Source organism: Triturus cristatus, chromosome 10, assembly GCF_964204655.1.
Source record: "Triturus cristatus chromosome 10, aTriCri1.1, whole genome shotgun sequence".
Classification (NCBI taxonomy): domain Eukaryota; kingdom Metazoa; phylum Chordata; class Amphibia; order Caudata; family Salamandridae; genus Triturus; species Triturus cristatus.
In genome coordinates this window covers 4,608,239-4,617,854 of record NC_140593.1, presented here as the reverse complement: position 1 = coordinate 4,617,854, position 9,616 = coordinate 4,608,239, and the positions used below count along the sequence as shown (strand labels likewise).

At 40.6% G+C, this 9,616-nt stretch overlaps 2 long non-coding RNA genes across 4 annotated transcripts; one reads left to right on the top strand and one right to left on the bottom strand.

Moving 5' to 3' along the window:
* Positions 1–4,236: 4,236 nt before the first annotated feature.
* LOC146788705 (uncharacterized) lies at positions 4,237–5,970 on the bottom strand. Of its 2 annotated transcripts, XR_014969700.1 has the most exons (5): positions 5,922–5,970; positions 5,252–5,367; positions 5,004–5,133; positions 4,815–4,913; positions 4,237–4,563 (listed from the first exon to the last, which is right to left on the bottom strand). It is a non-coding gene; the product is annotated as an uncharacterized LOC146788705 (long non-coding RNA). The 2 variants fall into 2 exon arrangements; XR_014969701.1 differs by lacking the exon at positions 4,815–4,913.
* Positions 5,971–7,556: 1,586 nt separating this feature from the next.
* LOC146788704 (uncharacterized) lies at positions 7,557–9,290 on the top strand. Of its 2 annotated transcripts, XR_014969698.1 has the most exons (5): positions 7,557–7,605; positions 8,160–8,275; positions 8,394–8,523; positions 8,614–8,712; positions 8,964–9,290. It is a non-coding gene; the product is annotated as an uncharacterized LOC146788704 (long non-coding RNA). The 2 variants fall into 2 exon arrangements; XR_014969699.1 differs by lacking the exon at positions 8,614–8,712.
* The last annotated feature ends 326 nt before the right edge of the window (positions 9,291–9,616 follow it).

The following is a 9,616-nucleotide window of genomic DNA, read 5'->3' as shown; positions in this document are numbered from 1 at the left end:
TTAGCAACATTTCTCCTGTCATGTCAGGTCAGGAACGCCCATTTTGCATCTCATTAGAGATGCAAAGCTGGGCGTTAGGAATCCCTACGCTAATGTAAGGTTTCACGCATTAGCGTGACCTTGCTAATTAGGCGATAAAATTATTGCCGCTTTTCGTCCGAAAACAATCGCAAAAGCAGCGATAATTTTTTATTGCCAGGTTGATGATATGCCCCACGATTAGCAGTACTATGAAAGTAAAGGGATGGTCCTATCTTGCTGTCTTACTGTGTCGGCCTGAAGGATGACGTCTGATCTGAACTTTATACAGAGATAATATACAGGAGATGTTAGTCCTGCTGTAAGTCCTACTGTGCTTTCAAGAAACCTCGGGGCATATTATCAAGACAGGTGATAAAATAATCGCCGCTTTAGCGGAAGAAAACTGCCGCTAAAACAGCGATAATGGGCTTGATAAAATGCACTTTGGAATTCCAATTGAAGTCCATGTTAGATGCCCTTCACATCTAACCTGAGCTTCAATTGGAATTCCATAGAGCATATTATCAAGCCCATTATCGCCGTTTTAGCAGCAGTTTTCTGCCGCTAAAGTGGCGGTAATTTTATCGCTTGTCTTGATAATATGCCCCCTCATGCTTAATGTATGAGATTTGAATTAGGGAAAACCCGCGTTCTGAATGCAGTGTCGTATCTAGGTAAAAGGTCAGTGACTAAGAACCGTTAAGTATGTAATGTAGAGAAGAATATAGGTGAAAGGTTGTGATGTTACCTGTGCCTATATAAGGTACCTATATGGAATATAACACCCTATTTACAAGGGTGACGTAAATAGGAGGAAGTACCAAAATTAAGACTAGGGAAAACCTGTTCTTAACAGGGCGCAATGAGGGGAAATGCTTTACTTCTCCTCGTTTTTGTAGTTTTTATGCGTGCTGCATTTAACATTGTTTATGTGCAGGAAGGGACACCTAGGGTGCCAATGTAGGGACCCTTGCATTATGGTACAAGGGTGCCTGTGTTGGCGCTAGGCAGCTGAACTTAGCACTAGCACAGGGGAAACGCAGGGCTGCACCGTATTGTTGTAAATACAGTACTGCCCTGTGTTTCAGAAGTCTCAGAGCGTGGTGTTAAACCAAGAAGGCTAACGCCAATGCCCCATCACTACTTTGTAAATATGTCCCACAATTTTAAAGTCCCTTGTGCCGCTCATACATCACTTTTTGCCAGCTCAAATGTGAAATGCCAGCAGCGCGAGGGGCTTGTGAATAAGCTCCATAGTTTGACAGAGGGTCCCTCAGTTTGGTATGTATCTGTCTACATTGTCACTTATATGTTATGACCAGGTACCATACTTATCTGCACACACTGATGTCAACCAGATCCTACATTGATTGACATGTGCCTAGAACTACAAGAACGTGCATGGGCATAGCCAGACACTTACATGGCAGCCTGTATTAGTTGGCCATTGGTTGAGTGGTACCCCAAATGGTATAGGGGTTGGACATTTACCGAGTAAGGTTTAGCACACTACAGGGTCATTCAACTGAGGCTTCAAATCATCCCTTCCTCAAGGGCTTGGTGGTGACACACTGGGGCATATGTACAAGAACTTAACACTGCCGTAGTGTCGATTTGTTGACGTTACGGCTGCTTTTTTCATTGACTTATTTGCAAAGTGCCGCTAACTGCACTTAGCTGCACTTTTCCGGCATAAATGTGAACTTTTAAGATCGCCACTTCTGTTAGCGGGACTTAACAAAAATGAGATGCAAGGTGGGCGTTCCTGTGCAAAAACTGCTGCTAACCCCACTTCGCGATATTTACATATAAAATTTAAATTTATGATTATATGTACTTATTGCGGTTCTTTATACCCACAGACAACGGCTGTCAATATTGAACTCTGTACCTTTTGATGCTGGACATCAAGCTAGGCCTTGAAGTTTTGGTTCTCTGAAAGACCACTCAAATAAGCCCTGAAGAAGGAGCTTGTAAAAGCTATATAGGAAGTTCCGAAACGCGCGTTGGCGCTGGTCTTATGTTCATACTTCATAACCTATGGTTTTAACTATCACTATATTTTTTTCTTTGTTTATTTTTAGGTCTATTGTCTAAACTTTCTGTAATGTATTTTGTATATATGTCTTTCACTTATGTCATTGTGTTGTGGATTGTTGAAGATAAGTTATAATTGTGGTTTATTATTGTGATGTAATATGCACTTTATGTATGAAAATATACAGTCTCAAATACACATGTATATGTTTTCTAAATAATGAAAAAATGAAAAAAGGAGTAAATAAATGAACTAATGTAATTTTTGTACACCGTTGACTGTGGGGTCTACTTTATCATATTGACATATTGCCTTATATTTAAACTGACTAGTGTAGGAAGTTCTGTTTTGTGTATAGCCTGTATTAGTTGGCCATTGGTTGAGTGGTACCCCAAATGGTATAGGGGTTGGACATTTACCGAGTAAGGTTTAGCACACTACAGGGTCATTCAACTGAGGCTTCAAATCATCCCTTCCTCAAGGGCTTGGTGGTGACACACTGGGGCATATGTACAAGAACTTAACACTGCCGTAGTGTCGATTTGTTGACGTTACGGCTGCTTTTTTCATTGACTTATTTGCAAAGTGCCGCTAACTGCACTTAGCTGCACTTTTCCGGCATAAACGTGAACTTTTAAGATCGCCACTTCTGTTAGCGGGACTTAACAAAAATGAGATGCAAAAACTGCTGCTAACCCCACTTCGCGATATTTACAATGAAATTCCCATTCGGCGATAACCCCCCAAAACTGCCGCTAAGTCCAGTTAGAGGCATTTTTTTGAGACCAGAAAATAGCTGGTCTTAAAATTGATGCAAAGACTTGGGTCCACATATTAGATGTTTGGGTGCTGGACAGCGCTGCAAGGAACATTTCTGCGCTGCCCTGCACCAGAACAAAAGGACAGGGATGCGCCCTATCAATAAGATACGGCGCATTCCTGGGCCCCATTTAGGAAAAGTGTTGCATCGCTACGATAAAACAGTGTTGCAACAATTTTCAGTGTGCCCTCCTTGTGACACCATGGATGCACCGTATTCAATGTATGGCGCTCCATGTCGCAATCAATGACAGATACGTCTGGAATCCTGGCGTATCTGGCAGCACTAAAGTCACGCATTGCAACATTTGTGTTGCAAGCATAACTCAACTTAAGAAATGCATGGGGCCATCCTATCCCTATGGCATTGCACCACCCTCATGGCAGACATAAGGTTTTGACGCAGTGACACCCTTGAATTGTCGCAGTGAAATCTGAGAGACTTCACTGCCCCAATCCTACAAGGCTTTGTTGCGTGGGAACGCCCACCCTGCATACACCATAGCTGATGCAGGTATAATGTGGCACAAGGTCATGCACATACCTAGATGCATCACTTTGTAAATATGGCACAATGTGGTGCAAGATTCATGCTGCAAGTATGTCAAGAAAATGACGCACCAGTGGCGTTAAACTGCCAGAAGGTGCCCAGGATTTAGACCCCCTGTCTTTTTCCCCTACGATGGCACACAATGGCTGCCATGCGCCAATGCAGGTACCCTTGCGCCATGGTGCATGGTTGACAGTGTTGCGGAGTTGATTAATGTTGTGGCTCCATCTCTCCTCGAGATGTATGGAGGTGCGTCTGGACTAGTGAAGGGTGGGAGTGAACTAGTTGGCCTTCTTAGAGTGCTGTTTGCCTGGTCTTTTCTTGAGGGGAGCCAGAGTGTTAGCGCCGTTGGAGATCTATCGGTGGAGGTTGCACGGTGCGGTGTTGTCATCTGTATGCGTTGACAGAGTGGTGTTGCTGAGGGACTTGACGAGAAGTTCTTCAGTGGCCTTGATCCAGCTGCTATGGTGCGATGATGGAGGTGGTGTATGGTGGGCGTGGTGAAAGCATGATGTATACAATGATGGTCGGTCCAGGAAAGTTCTGTTGTGTGGCTGTAGTTGAAGTTCCAAATAAATCTAAGCAGAAGGCCCCCCTTAAAATAATTTGAGGTCCAAGAGAAAGGGGGAAGAACTGAAAATATTAGAGAAAGGCTCTTTCAGGACCTATATTATTTTGTTTGAGACTACAAAGAGTTCTCACCTGCCAACAGCGGAAAAATTAAACAAAGAAATACATATATTTATTAACAATTTTTATTTATATTTTTTTTAAATTTTATAAGCATTCATTGAGAAATTTTCTCCATTGTTTTCATAACTTATCACATATATATTCATTTAATAGTATCCAAAGCCCTAACACATGATCCCGTGGCTAGTCATATAAAAGACGATTCATACTCTCACACATACATCAGTCATACTCATGTTAAAATATAGCACTAAACATTTGATTGTTTGGCATAGTCTCCAGGACAAAGAAATAACAGCAAATACAGTTATATCAGGTAGTATTGAGTCTCTGGGGACCTCTCCTCTGGATGGAAAGGGGCCTACGCGCGTTTCGGTGACAAGACACCTTCTTCAGGGCCACCAACAGGAGGGGCAACAAGCCCTAAATGATGTGGGGGAATCTGTAAGGGGTTAAATATGATAATTATAAATAAGGCAGGTAATGTGTTTTAACAAAATTTATAGACTTCATACTGTAATTTTGGATCTGGGATCACTCGAAGATTTTACAAAGGACCAGCATGATTTAATTCTATGTGTATATAGCTTACATCTTTAGAGTGACTAAAAGGATAGCCCCTACACCAAAAAAATAAGTGAAATTCAATAGTGAGTATTAAAAAAGGAAAAAGGTTTGTAAACAGCAAAGTACCTTGATAACTAGATGCTTCAGTTATGTATCAATCAAAAAGATATATTTTATGACAAAAACCAATCTTGTTCGGTCACTGCTTTTCAGGAACTTCTGCGTCTGTGCAGAAAAAATGTTTATAGTTGGTATTCTGACTAGCTCTGAGTAAGCATAATGTTATACATACTCTCCGTAAAGGGAAATACCTACCTTTACATAAAGACGATACTCTTGGCTTCGCTATTATAAAAGACATGTAGAGGTGCGGATAAGTTGCTAACACTTCTGCCTTGGCGCAGCATCCCAATTGGTCCGAAATATGGGTGTAGTTTATTTGGTTCTATGGTGAATGTCAGAAAATAAGGTAGAATCGGTTGCACCATATAACTTGTCAGCCTGATGTCTTACTTAGCTACGCAGCAGGTAAGCAAATAGTTCAGCTGTGTCTGGTCTCTTACCTCTATGTGGGCTTCATACGTCCCAAATAAAAGTTTCTAGTGGGTCCTTAAAATGTTTATCACTGCGGAGCACTGTTTCCGTTCACTCGGTTAACTCTGGCTGGTAGTCTTGATGTCTATAGGAAAGAAACACATATGTTTGTCACTACCCAAGTCCTTTCGTTTCTAATTGTGGAAATCGGTTGGCTCTTGCTAGTAATCTTGGTGTCTATAGGAAAGAAACACATATGTTTGTCACTACCCCGGTCTTTTCGTTTCTAATTGTGGGAAGATGACTCTTTTATTTAATTTGTACTACTGATGCTTAAATTCTACGCACATTCTGAAGGGCACAGCCTCTATAGGCGCAGAACTTTTCATGCGAGAGACACGTTCCTGTTTAAAAAAACAAGATTATAACAAATAAATACGGTTTGGCATCGGCGAACTACATTCATCACGGATCAGAAGTACATGAGATAGAGTTCTTCACCGCGCCAATAAATCTGGCAACAATGTGATGCCAAATGTTTGGTATATCTTATTGACGAAATCGGAATTTACACTAGGCACCCAGTGTCAGACGCTAAGAGCATTTTACAGCGCTTGCTCGATAGTTACGGAGTAACGACCTCGCTAGAATATCTACGAACTATTGAGTCTTATTAACGAAATGCGTCTTAAGGCTTACCCGATACCCGCAGAGTACGGACCTCGCTAGTACATCCACTTCCGAGAAACAATCGGGGTGTGTGATGTTAGCGCGAGTTTTAAATGAGATACTAGATGGCGATAGGTCAGAGGATGAATCACGTGGACCTGACGATTAAAACTATTGGTGATTGGTCTAACGAGAGATCACATGATATATTACGCGATCGCAGCACAGGTACTTGCAATCTAATACAAAATCTGGTTTGTTGGCGCAGCCATTTTGTAATGTGAGACTGGCTATGCTATAACTGCATCTATTAACTACTTTTAGCGAGTATAATGATTATATAATCTTTACAGATGTCGAATAACGATAACCCCGTTTTTGCAGATATTAGTACACCAGCCAAACAAATTATGTTGTTTGGTGAGACATTTCATAGTTTCTAAGTTTGAATATAAGTACTGAAGCATAGCGAGTATACCGTCATCTGACTCAGGCTTTTAAGAGGATGTGAGTATCCCAATATCGATATTTTTGAGCTCACCACATAGGCAGTATATGTACACAGCCACATATGAGTATATATATTATACTATATTGGTCATCGCAGCTGGTGAGCCATAGGTTATGGGACTGTTCAGAAGATATATGGATACGGTGAAAAACATATCATCCACAGTCGGTAGGGCTCAATTAGATACAATAGCGTAAATGAAGATTAGGTTAGTGGCTCAGCCATATGTCTAGTGAGCAAACTAGGTGACTAACCATATAATTTCTTCATTAAGCCCATGTCGTACTGTTTCAAAATAGAAGATCCAAAAGGATTCTCGTTCTTTCCTTATCTTCTCTGTGTCCCGTCCCGCTTTTGGAGTGATCTTCTCCAATATCAGCCACCAGAGAAGATAAGGAAAGAACGAGAATCCTTTTGGATCTTCTATTTTGAAACAGTACGACATGGGCTTAATGAAGAAATTATATGGTTATTCACCTAGTTTGCTCACTAGACATATGGCTGAGCCACTAACCTAATCTTCATTTACGCTATTGTATCTAATTGAGCCCTACCGACTGTGGATGATATGTTTTTCACCGTATCCATATATCTTCTGAACAGTCCCATAACCTATGGCTCACCAGCTGCGATGACCAATATAGTATAATATATATACTCATATGTGGCTGTGTACATATACTGCCTATGTGGTGAGCTCAAAAATATCGATATTGGGATACTCACATCCTCTTAAAAGCCTGAGTCAGATGACGGTATACTCGCTATGCTTCAGTACTTATATTCAAACTTAGAAACTATGAAATGTCTCACCAAACAACATAATTTGTTTGGCTGGTGTACTAATATCTGCAAAAACGGGGTTATCGTTATTCGACATCTGTAAAGATTATATAATCATTATACTCGCTAAAAGTAGTTAATAGATGCAGTTATAGCATAGCCAGTCTCACATTACAAAATGGCTGCGCCAACAAACCAGATTTTGTATTAGATTGCAAGTACCTGTGCTGCGATCGCGTAATATATCATGTGATCTCTCGTTAGACCAATCACCAATAGTTTTAATCGTCAGGTCCACGTGATTCATCCTCTGACCTATCGCCATCTAGTATCTCATTTAAAACTCGCGCTAACATCACACACCCCGATTGTTTCTCGGAAGTGGATGTACTAGCGAGGTCCGTACTCTGCGGGTATCGGGTAAGCCTTAAGACGCATTTCGTTAATAAGACTCAATAGTTCGTAGATATTCTAGCGAGGTCGTTACTCCGTAACTATCGAGCAAGCGCTGTAAAATGCTCTTAGCGTCTGACACTGGGTGCCTAGTGTAAATTCCGATTTCGTCAATAAGATATACCAAACATTTGGCATCACATTGTTGCCAGAATTATTGGCGCGGTGAAGAACTCTATCTCATGTACTTCTGATCCGTGATGAATGTAGTTCGCCGATGCCAAACCGTATTTATTTGTTATAATCTTGTTTTTTTAAACAGGAACGTGTCTCTCGCATGAAAAGTTCTGCGCCTATAGAGGCTGTGCCCTTCAGAATGTGCGTAGAATTTAAGCATCAGTAGTACAAATTAAATAAAAGAGTCATCTTCCCACAATTAGAAACGAAAAGACCGGGGTAGTGACAAACATATGTGTTTCTTTCCTATAGACACCAAGATTACTAGCAAGAGCCAACCGATTTCCACAATTAGAAACGAAAGGACTTGGGTAGTGACAAACATATGTGTTTCTTTCCTATAGACATCAAGACTACCAGCCAGAGTTAACCGAGTGAACGGAAACAGTGCTCCGCAGTGATAAACATTTTAAGGACCCACTAGAAACTTTTATTTGGGACGTATGAAGCCCACATAGAGGTAAGAGACCAGACACAGCTGAACTATTTGCTTACCTGCTGCGTAGCTAAGTAAGACATCAGGCTGACAAGTTATATGGTGCAACCGATTCTACCTTATTTTCTGACATTCTCCATAGAACCAAATAAACTACACCCATATTTCGGACCAATTGGGATGCTGCGCCAAGGCAGAAGTGTTAGCAACTTATCCGCACCTCTACATGTCTTTTATAATAGCGAAGCCAAGAGTATCGTCTTTATGTAAAGGTAGGTATTTCCCTTTACGGAGAGTATGTATAACATTATGCTTACTCAGAGCTAGTCAGAATACCAACTATAAACATTTTTTCTGCACAGACGCAGAAGTTCCTGAAAAGCAGTGACCGAACAAGATTGGTTTTTGTCATAAAATATATCTTTTTGATTGATACATAACTGAAGCATCTAGTTATCAAGGTACTTTGCTGTTTACAAACCTTTTTCCTTTTTTAATACTCACTATTGAATTTCACTTATTTTTTTGGTGTAGGGGCTATCCTTTTAGTCACTCTAAAGATGTAAGCTATATACACATAGAATTAAATCATGCTGGTCCTTTGTAAAATCTTCGAGTGATCCCAGATCCAAAATTACAGTATGAAGTCTATAAATTTTGTTAAAACACATTACCTGCCTTATTTATAATTATCATATTTAACCCCTTACAGATTCCCCCACATCATTTAGGGCTTGTTGCCCCTCCTGTTGGTGGCCCTGAAGAAGGTGTCTTGTCACCGAAACGCGCGTAGGCCCCTTTCCATCCAGAGGAGAGGTCCCCAGAGACTCAATACTACCTGATATAACTGTATTTGCTGTTATTTCTTTGTCCTGGAGACTATGCCAAACAATCAAATGTTTAGTGCTATATTTTAACATGAGTATGACTGATGTATGTGTGAGAGTATGAATCGTCTTTTATATGACTAGCCACGGGATCATGTGTTAGGGCTTTGGATACTATTAAATGAATATATATGTGATAAGTTATGAAAACAATGGAGAAAATTTCTCAATGAATGCTTATAAAATTTTAAAAAAATATAAATAAAAATTGTTAATAAATATATGTATTTCTTTGTTTAATTTTTCCGCTGTTGGCAGGTGAGAACTCTTTGTAGTCTCAAACAAAATAATATAGGTCCTGAAAGAGCCTTTCTCTAATATTTGTAGTTGAAGTTCCCACTGGCAGAGAAGATGAGCTTGAGTGTGTGTCTGGCTATGTGGGTTGGTGCTGTGACTAGCTGCTCGAGTCCAATGTTGGCGAGGTTCCCCAGGAGGGTTGTGGTGTTCTGGTCACTGTGGTTGTCCAGGTGGAACTTGA